Below are 18,226 nucleotides of genomic sequence, written 5' to 3' on the forward strand. Positions count from 1 at the left end.
GGAGAGGCAGGAGAGCAGCATTTGGGAAAAGCAGCTTGTTGTGCTGTGTGAGGAGTGTGACAGTGAGTGAGGAGGGAGGAGGCAGGAGAGCATCATTGTGGAAAGCAGCTTGTTGTGCTGTGTGAGGAGTCTGACAGTGAGTGAGGAGGGGGGAGGCAGGAGAGCAGCATTGGGGAAAAGCAGCTTGTTGTGCTGTGTGAGGAGTCTGACAGTGAGTGAGGAGGGGGAAGGCAGGAGAGCATCATTGGGGAAAAGCAGCTTGTTGTGCTGTGTGAGGAGTCTGACAGTAAGTGAGGAGGGGGAGGCAGGAGAGCAGCATTGGAGAAAAGCAGCTTGTTGTGCTGTGTGAGGAGTCTGACAGTGAGTGAGGAGGGGGGGGGGGGGGGGGGCAGGAGAGCAGGATTGGGGAAAAGCAGCTTGTTGTGCTGTGTGAGGAGTCTGACAGTGAGTGAGGAGGGGGGAGGCAGGAGAGCAGCATTGGGGAAAAGCAGCTTGTTGTGCTGTGTGAGGAGTCTGACAGTGAGTGAGGAGGGGGAAGGCAGGAGAGCATCATTGGGGAAAAGCAGCTTGTTGTGCTGTGTGAGGAGTCTGACAGTAAGTGAGGAGGGGGAGGCAGGAGAGCAGCATTGGAGAAAAGCAGCTTGTTGTGCTGTGTGAGGAGTCTGACAGTGAGTGAGGAGGGGGGAGGCAGGAGAGCAGCATTGGGGAAAAGCAGCTTGTTGTGCTGTGTGAGGAGTCTGACAGTGAGTGAGGAGGGGGGGGGGGCAGGAGAGTAGGATTGGGGAAAAGCAGCTTGTTGTGCTGTGTGAGGAGTCTGACAGTGAGTGAGGAGGGGGAGGCAGGAGAGCAGCAGTGTTTCATTTGACTTGCACAGCAGAAGGGAGGAGGCGGCACTGCTGTCCTGACTGAGGAGGAATGGAGTGGCTGATGATGAGCAGTGTGTTTGTCACAGGCTCACAGCCAGCCATTGTGCTATTGTGTTGAGCTGCAGCATGTCATGTGAGAACATTAAATGAAGCAGAGTAAATTGTCGGGTGTTATGTGATCATTCCAAATGGGGGGGAGGGGGGGAGGGGTTGGTGTGAGCATCCTCACAAGTTTGCCTCAGACAGTAAAAAAGTCTAGAACTGGCTCTGCTGGTGACTTTTTGAATTGTCACCACGAGCACCTGTACCGTGTGACACCGCCCCGTGTACTGATGTCACTGCATGTGGTATAGGTGCTCAGGGTGACAATTCAGAAGGACGCCAGACACAGCAGGAGGCGTGCCGGTGGATAGGTGAGCAATCGACACTCACCCCGGGCCCAGAGGTGTGCAGGGGGGGGGTTTGCACACATTACATGGAGGGTGGAGGGGGGGGGCAGCCTGGCAGGGGGCGGCGCTAGGAGGATTTCCAATAGATTTCATGCTGACATCTTTTGGAAATCTGTCTGCAGTGTGTGGGCAGATAACCGATCCCTCTCTGGTCAGATTCAATCAGAGGGATCTGTCTCATGGTCGATCTGGTGGCAGATCAAGAGATATTATTATTATTATTATTTAGTATTTATATAGCGCTGACATATTACGCAGCGCTGTACAGTGTATATATATATATATATCTTGTCACTAACTGTCCCTCAAAGGAGCTCACAATCTAATCCCGACCATTGCCATATGTCTATATTATGTAGTGTAAGTACTGTAGTCTAGGGCCAATTTTTTTTAGGGGGAGTTAATTAACTTATCCGTATGTTTTTTGAATGTGGGAGGAAACCGGAGTGCCCGGAGGAAACCCACACAGACACGGAGAGAACATACAAACTCTTTGCAGATAGTGCCCTGGCTGGGATTCGAACCAGGGACCCAGTGCTGCAAGGCGAGAGAGCTAACCACTACGCCACCGTGCTATATGGGCCCCTTATGTCCTTTGCTCCAGCCCATGGATATTGTTGGAGGTTTAACAACAGTTAAACCCTAGAACCCTAGGCGGTTTGTGGGAAGGGGGGGGGGGGGGCAGATTGGTCGCAGAGACATGTTCTCTGCCACATGACATGACTCTGTGTCCCCACACTGCTGCTTTCTGCCGCTTCCCCCCTCCCCCCCCCCCCCTGCCCGCCGCACTATAGCCCCCTGAGATTAGCGACGATGGGCTCTATTCACAAAACCATGTGCGGTAACTCTTTTTTGGGTGAAAAATTACCTCCAGTGATAATTCACTAAAAATAGTGAAAAAAGTGAGTATTCACTAAAAATGTACCAAGTGTGATAAATGTTTGATAAAAGTGCGGTAAAACAGGTGATAAAACAGGTGATAAACAGGTGATAAAACCGGTGATAAAACTGTCAGTAATATGTACGAAAATAAAGCTTTTTTGACCACTGTAGGGCAGGGCCGGGCCGAGGCATAGGCTGGAGAGGCTCCAGCCTCAGGGCGCAGTGTAGGAGGGGGCGCACAATTCATTCATTCAGCTGTCATTCCTAATTGTGTATGAAGCAGAAAGAAATAAGAAAAGGGGATACATAGCAGTGACTGCAAGCCAGATAACTAGAGATTAAGGTGTTGGGGAGGTTGTGGGCCCTGTGGCACCTCTTAGTCTAATAGCAATCAGTGTTTGATGGCTCGGGTGGCAGGAATGGAGGGGCGCACTTTGGTGTCTCAGCCTTGGGTGCTGGAGGACCTTGTCCCGGCTCTGCTGTAGGGCAGCCCATATACTTGCCACCCATTACACAGAGACGACCCAGGAAAGCCTGTCACATTTACAGTGGGACCTCAACTCTTGCACAGGACAGAATGAAAACATATAGAAATGCACCCGTATGTATATAATTTAGCCTGTCTAATTCCCCCTCATCTGTGAATAATCACAACTGTAATTTGAGCTCTCAGCTGTGCCAGCTGGCTGCCTCAGCAGAGCAGCTAATGTGTAAACACAGGATGTTAACCCAATGTCTGCTTCCATGAACGCAGGAAGTACATACACTGGAAATTGTTTGCTGGATTTGTATCAGCTGTAACAAAAAAATATTTATCTTTAAAGGTAATTATGCTGTTGCTTATCTTTTAGAACAGAGAAGAATTTCCTCCTCGGCATCTATTAAATCATCTAAAAGACTATACTAGGTCTGAAAGTGCACCTTAAGATTAGACACACTCGTCTTTTCTGCCTTCTCTGTAAAACTGACATAAACTCGAGCAAAAAAAAGCATCCTGAAGGCCAAAAGCAGAGAAGTGATAATTATCACCTACCATTTGTAGGTGATAAAAACATCCTTAATTAACACCAACTTTTCAATTGAGAATCTCAAATTGGAGATAAATTTGAGGTAATTACCACACTTTTACCGCATGAGGTAAAACATTTTTGTGAATTTGAAAAGGGAGATATTTTGGTCGGTGTTTATCACTACCTAATTTAACTCATGCGGTAACTCATTGAGAATAGAGCCCAATATATGTCACCATCTCGGAGGCTAAACATGTAGGAGAGGGATTCCCTGTTCAAAATGTCAGCCAGGGGCATTCCTGCAGGGTTTCCAGAGCTGTCATTAGGCAGCTCTTTCCCTGGCCACACCCCCTGCACAATGGGAGTGAGAATCACTAAAGTGAGAGTGGGCCAGTGCGACCCATAGGAGCGGCAGAGAGCAGCGGTTTTGGCGGCTACCTGATTCGCTCAGCCTATCTGGATCAGGTAGCCTAGTTTCTTTCTAAATTTATGAGCCCACCTCGGGTTCGCTTTAAGGTGCAGTATAGTAAAACCGCCACAAGATGTCTCTTTGTGTAAAACGTGATGGTAATCTTTTTGGGATTGTCATTTCCTGTTTTCACTCTGTATTCTCTCTGTTCTAAGCAAGCTGCCTTTCCTGATGGTGGTGTATAATGTATCTCTGCATGTTTTTCTTCAGTAAAGAGTTCTAACTTGTTATACCGGGTGCCTCTCTGTGTGTACTGACCCCTCTCCTCCAACAAATATCGTGTTCTCATCTTCACGGACTGAAGTTAACCAATAGTGCAGCTGCTGTCCCAGGCACCGGTGAGAAGTTCTGTCCGCGGATTAGCCGCAGGCACCGGATGAGTTCATGTACCGCCAGAATACAGGACGGGCTGTATGAGACGTCCAGGGGGGGAAGCTGGGTGCACTACATGTGGCCTCTGCAGCATCTGCACAACATCTGCCGTGCTTCACACACAAGCCCAACACGGTACATTTCATCACGCGTGCCGGATGACCCCGGGAGATTCTACTGCCTGTCATACGATTACGAACTCTCACGCAACCAAACTTGTAACCAACCCAACTTCACTGCTTCACATAAACTCAAAGTACAATGCTGCTTTACACTTAAAGTGAACCAGAGACGAAGCACCCTCATGTGTATTTTACCATATATATCAGTGGGAACATTAGAGAAAACACCTACCCTGCTCTCTGTTTCATCCTTCACTGCTCAGCCTGCTTGTTAGCAGCCTTGGTAAAATCCCCGACTGAGCATTCAGTCTGGCTTTGCTCAGGAATCATTATAGCTGAGTCTGTCTTCTCTGATGTCTTTTCAAGCCCAAGCCTGCCCCCTTGTGGCTCTGCTATAATGACTCAGCTATAATGATTCCTGAGCAAAGCCAGGTCTGGGATTTTATCAGAGCTGATAACAAGCAGGCTGAGCAGTGAAGGATGAAACAGAGAGCAGAGTAGGTGTTTTCTCTACTGTTCCTGCTGATCTTTATGGTAAAATACATGAGGGTGCTTCGTCTCTGGTTCAGTTTAAGAGCAGAGATAGTCAATGAGATACTAATATTTCCAGCTGGTATGCAAATTTAAAGGACCACTATGACGAAAAATTGTAACATTCAAAATACATATACATAAAATGTACGTTTCTCTCAGAGCAAAACACACTATAAATCGCTGTTTTCCTATGTTACTGTCACTTACAGTAGGTAGTTAAAAGCTGACAGATCTGACAGGTTTTGGGCTAATCCATCTCGTCATGGGGGATTCTCAGTACTACTTTAATGCTTTACAAAAGCCCTTCCTAGAAATCATCTATACAAAAGATGATTTACTTTAAATGACTATAAAATGATTTATTACTATAAATGATTTATTATAAATGACCTTTCTTTAGATTAGTCCATCTGCTCAGTTGTTTTTCCAGCACGGTGGTGTAGTGGTCAGCACTCCTGCCTTGCAGCGCTGGGTCCCCAGATTGAATCCCAGCCAGGGCAGTATCTGCATGGAGTTTGTATATTCTCCCTGTTTGTGTGGGTTTCCTCCGGGCACTCCAGTTTCCTCCCACATCCCAAAAACATACAGATAAGTTAATTGGATTCCCTCTAAATAGGCCCTAGACTACGATACAGTCACTACACCATACATACATAGACATATGACTATGGTAGGGATTAGATTGTGAGCTCCTCCGAGGGACAGTTAGTGACAAGACTATATATACTCTGTACAGCGCTGTGGAAGATTTCGGTGCTACGTTAAGGCTACTTGCACACCAAGACGTTGCGTTAGATGCTACGTTAAAGAGGAACTGTAACATAAAAATATCCCCTGGGGGGTACTCACCTCGGGTGGGGGAAGCCTCCGGATCCTAATGAGGCTTCCCACGCCGTCCTCCATCCGTCAGGGGTCTCGCTGCAGCCCTCCGTGGAGTCCGGGCAGCGGTGACGTCATTATTTACCTTCCTGGCTCCTGCGCAGGCGCTCTGACGGCTGTCGGCTCCGAACTACACGGAAATACCCGATCGCCGTCGGGTCCGCTCTACTGCGCAGGCGCAAGTTTCCTGCGCCTGCGCAGTAGAGCGGACCCGAATGAGATCGGGTATTTCCGTGTAGTTCGGAATGGAAAGCCGCCACAGCGCCCCCGCTGGAGCCAGCACAGGTAAATATTGAAATGACAGTCGGCACAGTCGCCGGCTGTTCGGAGGGCTGCGGAGAGACCCCCGTGGGACAGAGGACGGCGTGGGAAGCCTCATTAGGATCCGGAGGCTTCCCCCACCCGAGGTGAGTACCCCCCAGGGGATGTTTTGAATGTTACAGAGTCTCTTTAAGGTCGCATAACGTGCACCTAACGCAAGGCCTGGTGCTCTTCGATGTGGACGTCAGAGTGAGCCGCGTTGTGCAGCTCACTCTGGCGTCCGTGATGCGTACTCTTGTGCGCATGCGGCATCACGTGGTCCCGCTGGCCAATCGCCGCACAGAGCGGCCGCACCAGGAAGTAAACACTGCACGTCACAACGTGCAGTGAATATTAATTAGCCATGTGCCTGGCCACTCTCCGCTCCTCCCCAACATGACTGCGCATGTGCAGACAGTCTAACGCGGCTTAAGCCGATGAAACGCCGTAGCATGCTGCACCTTCGGGAGAACGTGCAGCGTTACATGTAAAGCAACGTGGGCAGTGTGAACAGCCCACTTGTGCTACATTGCTGTGCGTTGGGGGAGCGTTACGGGCTGCACTAACGTGCGCCTGTAACATCCCTGTGTGTAAGCAGCCTAATACTAAAGAATAATAATAAACAGAGCATTACAGAAAGGCTGAGTCTCCCAGAAGTACACCAGTCTGAAACACTACATGGGCAAATTCTGCAAAGGTTAAAGGTACACTTGAAGTGAGAGGGGGATGAAGGCTGCCATATTATTTGCTTTTAAACAATGCACATTTCCTGGTTGTCCTGCTTTTTAGCCATGAAGAGAAAGGGAAACCGAGAGCCCAATATAGTGTAGTAAGTACTGTATGAGTTGGAAATGTAAAAGAGTACAATGATTATACTGACAGAGCACAGTTACCTCCAAGGCAACCACTGTAAAGGCAGGTGGGGAGATTATCCTGTCCCCACTCAGGAATAAGAAGTCGCTCTCCGTAGACAGGAAAAAGGGGTATCCCCCTCCACCAAGGGTGGATATTAAGTAGTATGCAGTGAAGACAGAGGCGCCAGGAGTTACCCAGACTTACTGCTGCTGTATGATCCTATGTTTTATTGTCTGAGGAAGCAGGTCTAAACCTGTGAAACTCGTTGCAGCCCCCGCCCCCTCTTTGGAGTATGCCAATAAATTTGTATTTACTTGAATAGACAGTTTCAGGCCTGGAACCCACTGCAAATCGCAATCGCTAGGGTTTCGTATGAGCAGTTTGTAAGTGATTCCTTGAGAGTTTTAGAGAGTCATTTATCAAGTGTATCAATTTGCCAGCGGTAGTGTAGCGATTAGCGATTAGCGTTTTAAAGTCTGATTGGTCCTTTGTATTAATTCTAATTTTGTTACAGTGTACATTCACTTCAAAACGCTGGCAAAATCGCTCCGTGCAAGTTGTGATGAGCGATTACGCCAGCGATTATATATTTTACATTGAAGCGCAAACGCTAACAAAATTCTGCATGTCCTGCGTTTGCGATTTTGCTCATCGCAATCGCTTCTGTGGAATTTGCACCTTCCATTTACATTGGCAGAGCGTTTAGGGAAATCGCTAATCAATGTTACGTCACCAGTTAGCGGGTTTCACGTTCCGCGTGATCGCCACACACGGCCATCCATTTGCCGCGGCCTAAACGTTACCCCTGTGTAAGGCGGGAAAGGGAGATTTAACGATCTGACTTTTTATCTTTTGTGGTTGCAGCTGGAGTTAAAGCGCAGCTGTTGGCTTAATTACAGAACACGTTTAAAGCTGTTTACTCCTAAGTAATTATTAAGCCGTCCCCGTGTTTGACAGAGAAAATCTGGACCTGTCGTTCCTGTCTGTAAAGAACTGATAAAAACACTCATTACAGCAGGGAGGAAATAACAGATCTGGGAAGGATGAAAATAGATCAGGCTGAACATTAAAATGGAAGCATTGGATGCCACGAAAAATCAAGGCTACAGATATCAAGGCTTTATTTCAATCTACAGTGTTTCTCTTCATGGATGGTAAAATGGTTAGTTCTAAAATGCTGCAGTTTATAAAACATTTTTAGGGCTCTTTCACATTAGGCGCTTTTGCCTTTTTTTAAGCGCTGGCGATTTTTTAAAAGCTTCCTGATAGAGCTGATACCATGCTTTCCAATGAGATAGTTCTCACTGGGGCGTTCCGCTCGCTTGCCGTTCTGATTTGCACTGCATGCAGGGCTGTGGAGTCGGAGTTGGAGTCGAGGAGTCGGAGCAATTTTGGGTACCTGGAGTCGGAGTCGTGATTTCATAAACGAAGGAGTCAGAGTCGGGAGTCAGATGATTTTGGACAAAATGCACAGCCCTGGTAAGTATTAGACTAAGGAGTCTGAGGCATTTTGGGTACCCGGAGTCGGAAGTTTGATAAACTGAGGAGTCGGAGTTTAAGTCGGAAGATTTTTGTACCGACTCCACAGCCCTGGCTGCATGGGTCATTTGTGAGGCAATTTGTCTCAATGGAAGGTATAGGAAAAATGCAAAACGCTCATAAAACCGCTTTGTGCAGCGATTGCATTCGCGGTTTTTAAGAATAAATACATTGTATGTATTCTTTTCCGGGTCAAAGAGCTCACTTCCTGACTGACGTCAGGGAATGATAAAACGGAATCGCTCTGCAAAAACGCCTACCAAAACCGCCCAAGTCACAGAAATCGCCAGGAAGGGGGAAAAAAGCCTCAAAAAACGCCCAACGCAACCGCGATCGGAACGTAATGCCAATGAGGCCTAACGGCTGGGATCCACTAGGGTGATTTTGGCAGCGTTTTTGGATCGCGACCAATTCCAAAATTCCAAAAAATGCTTTGTCAATATATTTAAATGTTAGGGAGCCCACTAGTGCGATTGCAATGGGGTTAATCGCAATTGCAGGACATGCAGCATTTTGGGTGCATTTGCACTCGATGCTATACATAGAAGGGCTGCAAAATCGCTTTGTAAAGCGATTCTGCAGCGATTTGGGGTCCAAGCGTCTTGATTTTTAAATACAGTTTATTGTACATACCGATGTTTAGCTTCCGCCCGTAGCTCCGCCCCCTAGCAGAGGAGGTCACAGGCGCTTCTCTGACTGGTCCTAGAGAATAGGGAGGATCAATGAGATGCAAATATTTCCATGTTCATGCAGATTTATGTAAATTTTTTTATGCAAATATCTGCAGCTTGAAAATGGACCAATCGAGTCCAGGATAAAACGGATTGGTCCATTTTCAAGCTGCCTATATTTGCATAATAATTTACATAAATCTGCATGAACTAGAAAACATTTGCATCTTATTGATCATCCCTACTACAGAAGCACCTATGACCTTTTCCATTAGGGGGCGGGGCTACGGACAGAAGTCGGACACCAGGACAACTGGTAAGTAGAATAAAGTTTATTTAAAAAGAATTTTTTTAAAAAAAAAATGCTAATTGGAAGTGCTATATAGTTCACTGCACAGCACTTCAAATCAGAGCAAATCGCGATCGCAATCAGCCTTCGGAATGGCTGCTCGCAGTACTTGCGTGATTTAAAAGCGCTGTAGAGATTCCTGGTGGGTTCCAGCCTCCCACTTGGCCAGATTTACATTTCAGGAGCCAATAAGGACTAAAAAAAATTAGCGTCTAACAGGGAAACAAACTTTCATGAATTTGCTTGAGGAAAAACTGTAATGAATATTTCTGAAATGAATAAAATAACTTTTATAATATTCCTTTATACATTAGTCAGTGTTTGCCCTTTGTAAAGACGGGAGACAGGGCCGACAGAGTGGCCATGTGGATTTTATACAAAGCGCATTTGTCTTACCTAATGTGAGAGAACTTTTATTTCATTTTTCAACAGAATATAATATTTTACACTTTGTACGACCGTTTCGATGTCTCCTATAGCCAGAGGTTTACTACAGTATATCAGAGTGTACTATAAGGAGATTTTTCTGTAGTATATACCGTTTATATTTGAGTACAAGTTGACCTCGTGTATAAGTCGACTTCAATATTCGACCCTCTTAAGCTGGAATTTACTGACTCAAGTATAAGTCTACCCAGCAAAGTTAACGGCTTTACTTTGGGTCAAGGAGGAGTTAATGACTGTACTGCATTCAGTATTGCAGCCATTAACCCCTCCTGTCCCTTATGTGCAGCCAATAACTCCTCCAGGCCCCCAAGTGCTGCAATTATTCACTCCGTTTTATGCAGCCCAGTATTTCTCCTCTGCCCCTTTCTTTGTTAATTGCTGTGGCCAGGACTTTCACGCCTGTGTTTTCTTTGCATTTCATTTCCTCAAAGTATCACTTATCACTGGGTACATTGCTGCAAATGGGAATGTCATTATTAGTATACGCATTACTCAGTCAGCTCAGTGTTGTCTGTGACTCGTGTATAAGTCGACCCTTATAATTTTATGAAGTAAATCAGACCTAAATTACTAGAGTTTATACCCGAGTATATACTGTAGTCAGTAAAGCTCAGTATAATGCTGATCTTTATGTTCCTTGTTTGGGACCTACAAAAAACCATTCATTGCATTTTGAGGACGGACTTGGCTCTGCGAAAAAAAAAAGTTTGCAAAGAAATTTTTGCGTCTGTGAGAAATACAGACTGTTCCTCGCAAGCAACTGTCCTCATGATATGTACCGCTGTCTACGACTGAATGCAGGAGGTTTTTTTTACAGTCTCATAATAAAAATAACATTGTAGCCAGTGATTTTCATCGAGGAATCGCATGCATGGAGGTTCTCAAATGGCATTAGGCCCATAGGAAACTATTTCTTGCATTTACACATGCGATTTTGCATTGCAACAAAATGCATGCAATACCGCCAACTGCGATCCCTGCCTCAAAGCTTCCCATACAAATGTAATCTAATGCATTTTATACCACATCACCATAAGAATAATATGAAATATTCAGTATAAAGGGGAGGCAGCGCTCCATATATATACTGGTTAAAGGGGAACTGAAGTAAGAGGTATACGGAGGCTGCCATATTTATTTCCTTTTAATACCAGTTGCCTGGCAGCCCTGCTGGTCTATTTGGCAGCAGTAGTGTCTGAATTACACCTGAAACAAGCATGCAGCTAATTTTGTCACATGACAATAAAGTCAGAAACACCTGATCTGCTGCATGCTTGTTCCGGGTCTGTGACTAAAAGTATTAGAGGCAGAGGATCAGCAGGACAGCCAGGCAACTGGTTTTGCTTAAAAGGAAATAAATATATGCAATAAGGATACAAAGTCGGCACTGCTGTTGGTGTGTTTATTGCCAGATGGTGCTTACATCATATTGCGTGCAAGATATAAGAAAAACACATACCGTGCAAAAGAGGCTTGTGGCTGTGAGCTGGTGGTGGGCGCTGGGTGCAGGAATAGCCTGACGGCCGTTTCGCGCTGTCTAGGCGCTTCTACTTCTTTCAGGCGAGCCCCTACGATAGGGTCAAAAGTCAGCAAAAGTGAATTTAACACCCCACATAGAGACAACTGGTTGGAACGATCGAAACCTCATGGGAACCATAAATGCGGCCATTGTGTATCGTGTAATCAGATGAATGTAGGAGACAGCTTTCAGTTAGGGCCCACACGACGCAAAGTTAATGCGTTCTTTACGTGTCAGACAGAATACGTCGTGTACGCTATATGGTGTCCCTGCGGTCGTTTCTATGTGGGAGAAACCACAAGATCAATTAACAGACGTTTTAGAGAACACTTCAACTCTATTAAATCTGGCCATGGCTCACCCAGATTAATCAAGCACATAAGAGAAGCACATAATGGTGATCCCTCAGTATTAACTTTTGCAGGCATCATCCACGTCCCTCCACTGAGAAGAGGAGGTGATCGGGAGAAGAAGCTCAAAAGAGAGGAGATTATATTGATTATCAGGACTGAAGCTATGGGCCCAATGGGTCTCAATGATTATGTGGATTTTGCATGTTTTTTAGATCCCTAAATGTGGACATTCAGATTAAGTGTTTAATTCAGATTAGAAGGTTGCTTTGAGCCACCCCATTCCTCATATTTTTTGTATTGCATCCCTGTATGAATTTGTATCTAGTCGGTCATTCTGAAATACCCTAGTCAGTATATTTGCAGCGCCCCTCCTATCCCTTATACCTCCCTTTTTATCATGACTCACTACATGAGCATTTTAACCCACATGGTTTGGTACCATTTGGCCACATAATGATTCCTATGTCAAAAGGCTATTCCTGCACCCAGCGCCCACCACCAGCTCACAGCCACAAGCCTCTTTTGCACGGTATGTGTTTTTCTTATATCTTGCACGCAATATGATGTAAGCACCATCTGGCAATAAACACACCAACAGCAGTGCCGACTTTGTATCCTTATTGCATCTATCTGACGTCTACCTATTCCAGTCAGAGCACGCTGAGTGCGCCACAAGAGTTCAACTCACTACAGCCCCGCAAGTCCTGTACATGAACAGATGTGAATCCTTTGCAGTGCCGACCTTTTCCTCTTCCCCTCCAATGTCTCTCCAAGGAAATAAATATGACAGCCTCCATTATCCAACTCGTTACAGTTGCCCTTTAAAGGATAAATATTAGCTGTCATAGCATCACCAAATTCTCATCATGCATTTGGCTATGACTTTAGCCCTTGTGCTCCCCCTGGTGGTCACACATTATAAGCGCGGCTCCCCTTTTGCCAGTTTGGGTGTCACCCCTGTGTGATCCAGGCGACACGTGTCGCGCTGCGTGTGCACACTTTGCGGATGAATCGTGGAGGCTGTGATTTTCGGCATTATTTTCCCAGCTGTTCCAAGACTCAGCAGGAGATAGAAATAGACGGGAAGAGATATTACAGACAAATGGGAATCTGTGTCTTCATCAGGCAGGGCTTAACCCCTTCAAAACCACACTGGCGTGACCTCATAGCTTAAAGGACACCTGAAGTGAAAGGGACGATGACATACTTTTTTCCTTTTAAGCAATACCAGTTACCTGGCAGTCCTGCTGATCCTGTGTCTCCAATAATTTTAGCCATAGACCCTGAACAAGCATGCAGCAGATCAGGTGCTCCGGCTGAAGTCACACGGCTGTCCCCAGTACAGCGCTGTACACAGTTACATGGTACGGTGTCGCCGTCTAACAGTCTCCGAGCGGCGATCGCCGCTGTCAGCCTCCTCACTCACTGTCAGACTCCTCACACAGCACAACAAGCTGCTTTCCCCAATGCTGCTCTCCTGCCTCCCCCCTCCTCACTCTCTGTCTGTCATACTCCTTACACAGCACAACAAGTTGCTTTTCCCCAATGATGCTCTCCTGCCTCCTCCCCCCTCACTCACTGTCAAACTCCTCACACAGCACGACAAGCTGCTTTTCCCCAATGATGCTCTCCTGCCTCTCCCCTCCTCACTCACTGTCAGACTCCTCACACAGCACAAGCTGCTTTTCCCCAATGATGCTCTCCTGCCTCTCCCCTCCTCACTCACTGTAAGACTCCTCACATAGCACAACAAGCTGCTTTTCCCCAATGATGCTCTCCTGCCTCTCCCCTCCTCACTCACTGTAAGACTCCTCACACAGCACAACAAGCTGCTTTTCCCCAATAATGCTCTCCTGCCTTCCCCCTCCTTACTCACTCTCAGACTCCTCACACAGCACAACAAGCTGCTTTTCCCCAATGATGCTCTCCTGCCTCCCCCCTCACTCACTGTCAGACTCCTCACACAGCACAACAAGCTGCTTTTCCCCAATGATGCTCTCCTGCCGCCTCCTCCCTCCTCACTCACTGTCAGTCTCCTCACACAGCACAACAAGCTGCTTTTCCCCAATGATGCTCTCTTGCCTCAACCCTCCTCACTCATTGTCAGACTCCTTACACAGCACAACAAGCTGCTTTTCCCCAATTATGCTCTCCTGCCTCCCCCTCCTCACTCACTGTCAGACTCCTCACACAGCACAACAAGCTGCTTTCCCCAATGTGGCTCTCCTGCCTACCCCCTCCTCACTCACTGTCAGACTCCTTCCACAGCACAACAAACTGCTTTTCCCCAATGATGACCTCTTCACCCCGCCCTCCTCTAGCTCCTCCTCCTACTCTGACTGCATGCTGTTAGTGTAAACACAGTACAAACGTGCTGCCCTTGTAATCTCTGCCGCCTGATGCAAATGTTTTACCTTGCTTCAGGAGAGAATCAGCCCTGATCATCAACTTTATATACTTATCAGTACTTCAGTGGGAATCGGTACCAATTAAGAATTCAGAGAAATCCACCTGCCAATCACTCTCTAGGGGAACAATATTAAATTAACTTTTCTCCTGAGTATTCTCACATGAGAAGTTTTCATACCTCTCCCCAGGAAAAAAAAAATACTCAAAATAATGACATTTTTCATTAACCTTATGAATTTTTTTCTTTAGTTCCCATTTCCCAGGTGCTGAAAAGTTAGATAGGAGATAAGATGGAAAAGTATAGCCAGGGGTATATGTGCCCAGTATATGTAGGCAGGGGTATGTGTCCCCAGTATATGTAGCCAGAGGTATATGTGCCCAGTATATATAGTCAGGGATATATGTGCCCAGTATATATAGCCAGGGGTATATGTGCCCAGTATATGTAGCAAGGGGTATATGTGCCCAGTATATGTAGTCAGGGTTATATGTGCCCAGTATATGTAGCCAGGGGTATAATATGTGCCCAGTATATATAGTCAGGGGTATATGTGCCCAGTATATGTAGCCAGGGGTATATATGCCCAGTATATGTAGCCAGGGGTATATGTGCCCAGTATATGTAGCCAGGGGTATATATGCCCAGTATATGTAGCCAGGGGTATATGTACCCAGTATATGTAGTTAGGGGTATATGTGCACAGTATATGTAGGCAGGGGTATATGTGCCCAGAGTAGGTAGCCAGGGGTATATGTGCCCAGAGTAGGTAGTCAGAAGTATATGCCCAGTATATGTAGTTAGAGGTATATGTGCCCAATATATGTAGGCAGGGGTATATGTGCCCAGAGTAGGTAGCCAGGGGTATATGTGCCCAGAGTAGGTAGCCAGGGGTATATGCCCAGTATATGTAGTTAGGGGTATATGTGCCCAATATATGTAGGCAGGGGTATATGTGCCCAGAGTAGGTAGCCAGGGGTATATGCCCAGTATATGTAGTTAGGGGTATATGTGCCCAATATATGTAGGCAGGGGTATATGTGCCCAGAGTAGGTAGCCAGGTCAGGTGTCCCCCTCCCCAGCAGGAGGGGAGCAGCGCAGAGAAGAGGAAGAGCTGCTCTCCCTCCCTCCCTCTCCCCTTCAATGTCCGGATGGCTGGCAGCAGCGGGCGGAACTTACCTCCGTCTCGTCGCAACGCCGCCGGATGGATCTGCCACTACTCTGGTCTGGTCCAGACCAGAGCAGCGGCTGCGCACCCGAACTTCCGGCCGGCGCTGGAGCGAGACGGAGGCGAGTTCCGCCCCCGGACATTGGAGGGGAGAGCGAGGGAGGGAGAGCACCTAAGGTGAGGGAAGGAGGGGGGAGATGGCCCCCCTTCCCCACCGTCCGCACAGCTCTCCCTCTTGTCTGCGCTGCTCCCCTCACCCCCGCCCCCCCCCCCCCCCCGCAAAAAAACAAAAACAAAAAAACAAAAAAAAAACCCCGAAGCTCAGCTGGGCGCCCTTGGGGACCAGGCGCCTCGGGGCACTTGTCCTACCCCGACCCCCCTAGCTCCGCGCCTGATATAGTTAATCCAGTAAAACCTGAGTCAGAGTACCTGATCTGCTGCATGCCTGTTCAGGGTCTATTTCTAAAAGTATTAGAAGCAGAGGTTCAGGAGGACTGCCAGGCAACTAGTATTGTTTAACCACTTCACTCAAAAGGCGTTTTTACCCTAACGGACAAGAGCGATTTTCACCTTTCCGTGCTCATCCCTTTTATTTGCCAATAGCTTAATCACTACTTATCACAATGAAATGATCTATATCTTGTTTTTTTCACCACCAATTGGGCTTTTTGATATTTGTTTTCAGTAATTACTTTATTTTCTATGCATTTTAAAGGGAAAAACAAGGAAAAAATGAAAAATACACTATTTCCCCAATTTCATCCCCTAGTTTAAATACAAACCCTACTACTGTACATAAATCCCACACATTTTATCTGCCTATTTGTCCTGGTTATCACAAGATTTTAATTATGTCCCTAGTACAAAGTATGGTGACAATATAGTATTTGGAAATAAAGGTGTATTTTTGTCTTTGGTGTTTATTTTGTTTGCACTATTTGCACGTGCACGAGAATGCACGCACGGGAGCACGCACGTGCACGCGCGCAGCGGCAGCAGCACTGTCTGACTTATAAAAACATCCTGGAGCCATTAAGAGGCTCTAGCAGGACGTTTTTATAAGTCAGCTTGTCATTAAGTGGTTAAAAGGAAATAAATATGGCAGCCTCCTTATCCCTCTCACCTCAGATTCCCTTTAAAGTCCAGTGCTGCTGTACAACTAGCTTATCAGAAAGCAGAACAGCATTGTACTGTGTTAGCCAATAAATGGTATCATCCTGATTCAAAACTTCTTGCTTTTACTTATGGCTAATAAAAGAATAAAAGTAAGCGAGCTTTTGGCTGTGCATCCTTCTTCAGACTTCAATCCTGCTTGCTTACAAGATGCGGATGAAGAACTGGTATCATCCTGATTCAAAACTTCTTGCTTTTACTTATGGCTAATAAAAGAATAAAAGTAAGCGAGCTTTTGGCTGTGCATCCTTCTTCAGACTTCAATCCTGCTTGCTTACAAGATGCGGATGAAGAACTGGTATCATCCTGACTCAAAACGTCTTGCTTTTATCACAAAACCTCTTCCTTCATATTCCCGTTAAGTGTCCTCCCCAAGCTCTATTAGCCGGGGGCTCCACCCGGGTAATTTTGGGGAGCACCCGGCTGTCATCAGCTTACCTCTTCATCCTAAGCTGTAAGCAGAGTTGTGCCCCACCCGGCTACTTTTTTATGCCACCCTGCTGGAAAATATTCTTGGGAGAACACTGCTGTTTCTCACATCCTACCTCACAATATATTCGCTTCATATACTGGTAGTATAAAATGCTTTGCAAAAAAAATCCTTCCCCCCGCCCAATACGTTATATTGACAAACTCTACTCCAGCCTCCCACTTATCACCCAGTCAGCTCTTCTCTCCAACTCTCCTCCCAGTGCCATTACTCCGCCTCCACCTCGGCTTGACGCAGGATGCCAGATGCTGCTGTCCAGAAGCTCCGCCCTAGCAAGATATCCGCCTTGTTATGGAATGGCAAGGAGAGCTCTTTAGTGACTAGAAGATGGGCAGTAATGAGTAAAACATTAACATCCGGTCAATGTCACCTCTGGTCATTTTGGCGCCTGAGGCCAGGCAGCTGTTGCCTGACCACCCCCTCCCCCAAACACACACACAGCCTAAACTTATGAATTAGAAGTCTTTAGCCTTTAGCCCATATTAATTGGCGTTGCAAAAATTATTAATAGGTCAGATACGGCTCACAGGATCTCGCTCAACAAGGGCCTGGCCGCAAATGAGGCGGGGTGAGGCGGTTTCCTCAGGCGGCAAAGTCGGGGGGTGGTTCACTCTTGTCACTTCCTGCAATGCCGCCCACTGTACTGTAAGAGAACGGCATTGCAGCAAGTGGCGAGAGTGGAACGCACGCTGGAACGCGAAGAGGTGAGTCATCCTCGCCCACTGCCTGATAATACTACGCTGGAGGGGGAGCACAGATCGGGGAACCCAGGTGAGGGAGAGGGGGTCTGACCCCCCCTCCCCGCCACTGTGCCTTCTGCCTCCCTTCCTGCCTGCTACCCCCTCCAGGCTACCTATACTGGGGGGGGGGGGAGAGGAGGGAGGGGGCGGCGGCATCTCACAAGTTTGCCTAAGGCGGTAAAAAGTCTAGAACACTGCGCTCAGCCCACGCAACAAAATCCTTCCTATAAATGTTAAGAGGGGCGTGTAGCTATTTTATAAAGAAAAAAACATTCTGTGAGAGGCCTGGATCTTTACAGGTTGGAATACTGTCCTTGAAATCCAGAAGAGTTGCAAGAATCAATACAGACCGAATCAAAACAATCCCAGCTTAATTAGCTTATGAACAGTTCCTTCCTTTCATTTTTATGCTATTCATGGAAACTTTTGTTATTACCTAGTAGGGATGCTCAATGAGCTGCAAATAATTTTGAGTTGATGCAAATGTATGCTGGCGTAAAATTCGATTAGTTCATTTTCAAGCTGCATAAATTTGCATACATTGGCATCATCTCAAAATTATTTGCATCTAACTGACCATCCCCATTAACCACTTAACGACCGCCTAACGCCGATAGGCGTCGGCAGGTCGA

The sequence above is a fragment of the Hyperolius riggenbachi genome, chromosome 10 (assembly GCF_040937935.1).
Source record: "Hyperolius riggenbachi isolate aHypRig1 chromosome 10, aHypRig1.pri, whole genome shotgun sequence".
Taxonomy (NCBI): domain Eukaryota; kingdom Metazoa; phylum Chordata; class Amphibia; order Anura; family Hyperoliidae; genus Hyperolius; species Hyperolius riggenbachi.